We start from the raw sequence: 7,406 nt of genomic DNA, 5'->3' as shown, positions 1-7,406 counted from the left end.
TTTATTTTATAATTTATAATTCATTTTTTCATGGTGTATTGCATATCCTACATTCCAAACAATTTGTTCTTCAATTTGCATTCTTTGAAGACGACTGAAAATGGTGTGGAATAACTTGCCTTTTAAATATATAAATTAAATAAAAAATGTAAGTATTGTGTTTGAATGTACTGAAATAGCTTGTTTTTTTTCACTTGTATTTTTATTTTATTATTATTATTTTAGCGCTGTCATGCAAGATATGTCTGCAAACTTTCTAAGCAAACTTTATTGAGTATATTTATATGAGTATTTTGTATGCATGTCCTGCTGTGTCATATTTTGCAGTCCTGTCTTAATTTTCATAAGTCTTTCCTTTTGTCTTGTTTTAGGACAGTTCTGGAGAAAATGGGGCTGCTGGGAAACTTAAAAAAGAAATGAAAGTTGTTCTGTACATTAATTTTGTAATTTGATTAGTTATTTGTAAATGAAGTAATTACTGTGCATTGTTTGTTTTATTTTTGTATTATAAGTTGAAACCTGTAAATAAAAGACAAGAAATAATTACACTGCAAAAAATGCTTTTCTAGCTTAGATCTTTTGTCTTGTTTCCAGCCAAAATATCTAAAAATTCTTAAATCAAGAAGGATTGTCTAGACAAGTAAAAATTATTGTCTTGTTTTCAGAAAAAACAAGTCGAATTCAAGTGAGTTTTGCTTGAAACAAGCAAAATAATCTGCCAATGGGGTAAGAAAAATAATCTTGTTTTCTGTTTGAGAAAGCAGGTAAAGTTGTTGTTTTGTTAATAAAAGGTCAAAGTTTAATATAAGTGAATTTCTCATTGTATTATATGATTTTGTAGTTTTTTATTTATTTATTAATATTAATTATTCGCAAATTAGGCATTTATTCTAAAATTGATTTGTTGAGAGTGATAAAATGGAAATGGATTGAGTAATGATGTTTGTTTTTTCTATTTTGTTACAGTGTTCAAATGATTGAAAGCATTTTGTGTATTATTTGAATTTGTTCATTGTTTGTTATTGTGATTGCATCTTATATTAAAAGAATACGGTATAAATTATTTCTCGTTAGTGAATTAGCCATGTTTTGTTCAATTTGATTGTTAATTTGATAAAGAGAAGTCTATTAGTTTTTGTTTAAGCAATAATGCAATAAAATGGTATGGAACACGGTGAAATTTTGAATAGGTAATGAGGTGTGTTTATAGTCAAGTGGTTCTAGATTCAGGTTCATTCAAATGGTTTTTCAGAGTTAGTTTTGAGGAATTTTTATGTACATTGAGATATCGTGGTGGATTCATAATTGGAAGCAATTTTTTTGTTTATATCATGTATATATCTCTATATTTTGAGTTTTAGCTGTGGTTTAAAGTAATTTAAAGTGTGTAGGTCATATTTTTTCTTAATGTGTTTGATAGGTATTAATTAATGTCATTTTATAATGTTTTAGTACTAGGTAAGGAGTTGGTAATGTAGGCCTATTTGTATTTTGCTTATGTAAGCTGACCTTTATTGATCATGTATTAAAATAATAATCAAGTGAAACTATTAGACAGAAACTTCCAGGCAGGTGTGTTGAGGCAAGTTGGAGCTAAACTCTGCAGGACACCGGCCCTCCAGGACCGAGTTTGGGCAACCCTGGTTTGGAGTAATAGGTTGCATCAGTGGTGCCCAACCCTGTTCCTGGAGATCTACCTGCCTGCAGAGTTCAGCTCCAAGCCTGCTTCAGCACACCTGAATGTAATTATCAAGTGCTCCTGAAGATCTTAATTAGCTGATTAAGCCATGTTTGATTCTGTTTCTCTCAAAAGCATCGTTATACTTAATCCTGTCCTGGAGTACCTCCAGCCCTGCACATGTCTCCCCTCATGTATCACACCTGATTCAACTCATCAGCTCATTAGTGGAGACTGCAAGACCTGAAGTGGGTGTGTCAGATATAGGGAGATATACAAAATATGCAGTGCTAGGGGTACTTCATGGAGACGTTTGGAAACCACTGTTGTAGACAGATTGCTACCAATAGAGGTATTATCAACTCTCAATGCTTTTGGGATACGGAGCTGCAGTATTATTAATTTGGCCATCACACTTGTGTTTTTTGTGGTCAAAACTGACTGGAGGCCAGAGTTTTGTAATAATTTTATATCTTTTTTTTTTATGACTATTTGGCTTTTTTTAATCAAGTCAATGCTGTGTTTTTATAATCGTTATATTTTTAAAAAGTGAATAGTATTGTAGAATTTGTTATTTTAAGTTTTTAATTTGATTTTAAAGAATGCTAGTTATGAATTCAAAAGGTGTGTAAAAGTGATTTTTAATAGTTAATGCAATTTGTGTAGGTATGAGTATCAATTTGTGCTATTTTGAACAGTTTTACCTTTTTTATTTGTTTATAAATGTCTGCAGGTGTAACAATGGATGCACCGAAGAAAGCAGCTTGTTCAGAAGTCCAGGGCTTCTTGCACAATGTGTCACCACTTGTTAAAGCAGGCAGCAGTGACTCCAAATATTTCACTGCAGTGGTGCAGGAGGCTACACGGAATAGTCGAGTTGTCAGTTTTGATGTACAACGGCATAATTAATTTTCCTGTGCAGAGAAGGACAAGTAAGTGCAGTAGTGATTAACAAAGATGTTCTGTTTAATTTTTAAATAAAGCACTTCAGTATAGATATAGTATATTTGTTTGGTTTTAATATTGTGGATAAGTGCGATTTTGTTATAAATAATTGGGTTGACCCAGATTACACGTATGTTTTTAAGATGGGGTGTTCAAATAAATGTTATCAGGGGATCAATTAACTGAAATTTAAATTATAATAGAGTACAAATGTTGTGATTGGTTAATTGCAAAAGGCTGCAATTTAGATGTTTTATGAAAATTATTTTATTTGTAGCCTAATATTGTGCTATAGTGCAGTGTTTCCCAACCGGGGTGCTGTCTGTCGAGAGCAGGGGTGCCGTGTAAAAAATCCTTTTTTTAAATTTTTTAAAATGGCAAAAATTTTCAAAAAAGCATCTTTTATAAAATATCCATTTCTGATGTCGCAAAATTAGCCTACTGATTGCCACCATTGATGGACAAAAATGTTTAATAATATTAAAAATATCTGTATGACATTATATTCTGCAGTTCTTCCCTGTTGTACCGAATATCTATACTTTTCAAATTATCACATCGAAGTTAGAAATTCAAATATTGTGACAATTAATTTTGTAGGGTGCCACAAGTTTAATTTCCAAAGGGTGCCGCGACTAAAAAAAGGTTGGGAAACACTGCTATAGTGCACTTTATCACATTCTGGCACATCTGTCACAGTATAGTGTACATTCTAGGGCTGCCACTATTGATTATTTTAGTAATTGAGTATTCTACCGATTATTCCATCAATTAATCGAATAATCAGATAAGAATTTTTCTTTATTAAAGAGCAATGCTAGATATACAAGAGAAAAAAGAGGTCTTTTAAAATAAACAAGTAACTTGTTTCCTTTTTAAGAAAAATAAACTTTTTTTTTTATTTTTTTTTTTATTGGTGAAATTGCATTAACAATCATGAAAATTAAATGTTTTTAATGCATTTAATTGGCAAAATATAGTCAAAATACAAAAATGAATTTAACATTACTTTTAAAAAGTTAAACAGTACAAACTAAGGCATAAGTCAAAATAATAGTAATAAAAATAATGTTACATAAATTGTTGTGCAATTTTAACTTTTTTTTTTATTATTTTTTTTAGCCTAACTAAAGCGCAAGAATGCCATAACTGTCTTCTTGTAAGGCTTTGGGGCTTTTATGAGAGGCAAAAATGAATGAATAGGAAGGTAACTTGGAACAAGAACGAGAGTTCATACACAATTTCTATCACATTTTTCTGCAACATGAAATTAGTTATTTGGAGAATAAACCCTCTTAAATGTCTCTCTACGTACGTGTGTGTGTACAACTTGTTTTTGATATCCTTCATATTCTATGTACTGGTCAGTTCACAGCAGTGATTGAAATAAATCTGTTGCAATAAGTTTAAATTAGATTTTTTACATTTTATAAAGCCTTTTTCTAAAAGTGTGCATCACGTTTTGAGTCGAATTCTTACATTTAATCAGTCAATTAGAATAAGACTTTTGGGCAGTTACCAAACAAATTATATTAGTATCAACAATTCATATTTGCAATGTAGAGGAAACACAGAAGCTGCATCTGAAGAAGCATTTAGATGTAGGCCTATTTACACACCATTTAATTCAGCTCAAAGGGACATGAATGCATTTAACCTGCAGTTACAAATGCATAAATTAATTTGTTATTTTAAATGTAAAACATCAGTATTCAATATTTACAATTATTTTAAAACTGAAAAGATAATTTAAATGTGGAATTAAAACTGCCAGTAGGTGGCAGCAAGTCAGTAATTCATTGCGATTGAACCGATACAGAAACTTTCTTTCTGAAGTATTTTTATGCTTAACTGTATCGGGAGTGTGTCTGTGTGTCACAGAGAGAGAGAATGAGACCATCAACATGAATGGTGCTTAGTCCTTCACAAAACATAGCTAACTTGGGGACATCAGAACTTGCCACCATATTGATTGGCGATCTTAAATCCATGCGTCTCAATGTGCATACTACTATCCACCCTACCTGCCCTAAATAGTATTGAAAATTACTAATCACAGAATTTAGGATGGATAGTGTGCACATTGGGACGCAGGTTGTGTCCAGTGTTTATTGGGTTGTGCATGAGCAATAATGGTCCCTGGTGAAACGCAGTGTTCCATGTGTAGTTACAGTAAATGGAATTGTGTCAGCCCTAGTACATTCACATGAAATGTTAACTTGGCTGTAAAGTTACACTCGGGATACTGCACTTATGTGCAATTACAAAAGTACATTATTTGAATCTGCTTTAAAGGCTTGCTGGTTAAACATTTAATTCACGTTCTGTTGAATGTGAGCATGTACACTTGAATCGTGCACACACTAAGAGGTTAATAAATGGCACTTGATAACTAGACTAAGTTGTCATTTGTGGCTAATACTGTGAAAAGTACACAAATTGTACATACAATTACAGTTGGTTATGCTTAAAATGAAAGTAAATAGTTTCAGTTAGTAAACAGAGCGAAGGTCTTAAATTAACAGTAGTAAACATGCTATTGTTTGTAAATAAAGGAATAGTTTATTCAAAAATTGATTTTCCAACATTATTTGCTCACTCGCATGTTTTCCCAAAGTTGTATTAATTTCTTGTGCTGAACACAAAAGGACATATTTTGAATATTGTGTGTAAGCAAACCATAACTAGATACCATTCATTTTTATATTGGGGGGGAAAAAATACTATAAAAGTCACTGGGGACCAGCAACTGTTTGTTTGTCCACATTCTTCAAGTAATTATGTTTAAGAGAAGAAAGCAATTCAGGTTTAGAATAACTTAAGAGGGAGTAAATACTTGTATAAAAATAAAACACTGATAGAATTGAAAGACAGATGACAGAATTAAATTTTTGGGTGAAGTATTCTTTTAATATTAATAAAACGACAAAACCGGGAAAAGTCACTTGCAGCTCTTGGCCCATGAACTTTAATACAGTTGTTTTAATTGAATTTCATTGAATGTTAGTGTTCAATTCTGTATGTGTATTATGTTTGTTTTATTTTCTATAAAATCATGGGAAAGACCTTCATTCACTTTTGGTTTAATGTTTGCCATTCTTTTTTTAATATTATGTTTTGTTAGCTTGAATTTTTTTTACAATAGGGAAATTAGTTTGGTTGTACTGGTTAGACTACTTGCAAAATAGTGAAATCAACATGATAAAATTGTGAACTGATATTCCTGAAAAAAAAGTCAAATGACATGTTTGCTATGTTGTTCACCCCTAAGTCAAAGTGATACCTAAGTGAATTAATATTACAATGATTTGGTAATATGCGATTATTTAGGCTTAAGTTATAGTTTTGTTTTGTTTTTTTCCCCCCAAATTGCACAGTTGTAAGAAACGGTGTATTTAATATATTGTATGTACTGTATGTAGAATTGTTGATTTGATGATTTTTCAGCATGTGGTTTTTATGTTTATAGATTTAGTAAGTTTGCATTTTGAATTATATGTTTAAGTAATTTGTTTATTTTTTGTTTTTTGCAGAAGTCCTGTTATGCTAAGTGGAGTGTCCTTCTCCAAATCGCTGCAAGGAAAGGACAAATGTGACGTATTCAATGCTCACTCTAAATTGTCAATTGTGAAGGGATTGCCATTTGCGTTTGAAGAGAATCTTTGTGAACTGCATGTTGTGAAAACACTCGAAGAGATTTGTAAGGATGTACGCGAGTATCAGACGGTAAGTGTTGTAAAATGGTTCATTTATTTTATTAGTTTTTGTGCACTTAATTACTTTCTAGAAAGATGTTAGCTAATTGAGGATGTTTTGAAGAATATCGTAATTGTTCTGTAGATTACTTGTTTGCAATTAGTTGCACATTAATAACATTGAAACTGAAACAGAATATTATGTATTATGTAACATTCAAAATATTAATGTGCATTGTAGAGAGTGCAAAACATAGTAAGTAGTCTTTACATGATGGGTTGGGAAGTCTTTTTTCAGCAAAGAGTAATTTTTTCATTTGTTGCTTTTTTTTTTTTTTTTGTAAAGTGACAATACGTGAGGTAATCATTACTATATTATCTTTATTAGATTTTATTTTCTTAATATTTAAATGACTTTATATAGGTCTATAGTGAAGGTAAGACACTTACAAATCATCCCATAAATAAATGTATTATGTGTTATTTTGTATATGGATTTTCCTGTGATTGTGGTCCTATATTATTATTATTTTTTTATTATTATTATTTTTTTCTTCCTTTTTTAATGTTTATAAGGTCTTTTTTTTTTTTTTTGTATATTTATTAAAGATAGTGGATATTTGTATTAAGTGCAAATGGCACTAGATGCTATTTACAGAAAGTGTAATATGTATTAGGTGCTCTTTTAAGTAAGAGAAAATAAGATTTTTTTTAGTGGTAGATATGGTAGTGGTAGATATAGTGCTATGTACAGTATGTGAGGAGTATATTTTTTAAGGTATGTTTAATTTACATTAAGTGAAAATAGTAATGTATTGTATTTATATTATGTAAAAGTAGTAGTTTTTTGCAATGAGTGAAAATGGTAATTAAATACTGTGTACTTTAAATTAGCAGATACTTTTTGCATTTTAGTATTTTTAAATAATTAAAGGCACTATGTAAGATTTTTTTATTAAAATATCCAAAAAACACTAGAACAGTGTTATATATTTTGCTGACTTGTGTACTTGCATTATCCCAAATGTTTCGAAGAATGTTTAAATCCAGAGAAATAAGCAATTTTAACTAGTGACACAGACCGTGTC

At 30.5% G+C, this 7,406-nt stretch overlaps 1 long non-coding RNA gene across 1 annotated transcript; it reads left to right on the top strand.

The window, feature by feature from the left end:
* The first annotated feature begins 1,988 nt into the window (after window positions 1-1,988).
* Window positions 1,989-6,201, top strand: LOC107712641 (uncharacterized). Its single transcript, XR_001636811.1, has 3 exons — window positions 1,989-2,030; window positions 2,412-2,610; window positions 6,157-6,201. It is a non-coding gene; the product is annotated as an uncharacterized LOC107712641 (long non-coding RNA).
* Window positions 6,202-7,406: the final 1,205 nt, after the last annotated feature.

This window comes from Sinocyclocheilus rhinocerous, unplaced genomic scaffold (genome assembly GCF_001515625.1).
Source record: "Sinocyclocheilus rhinocerous isolate Xijiao unplaced genomic scaffold, SAMN03320098_v1.1 scaffold10518, whole genome shotgun sequence".
Classification (NCBI taxonomy): domain Eukaryota; kingdom Metazoa; phylum Chordata; class Actinopteri; order Cypriniformes; family Cyprinidae; genus Sinocyclocheilus; species Sinocyclocheilus rhinocerous.
The sequence above is the reverse complement of the archived record's forward strand: the minus strand, read 5'-3'. Positions and strand labels throughout refer to the sequence as shown.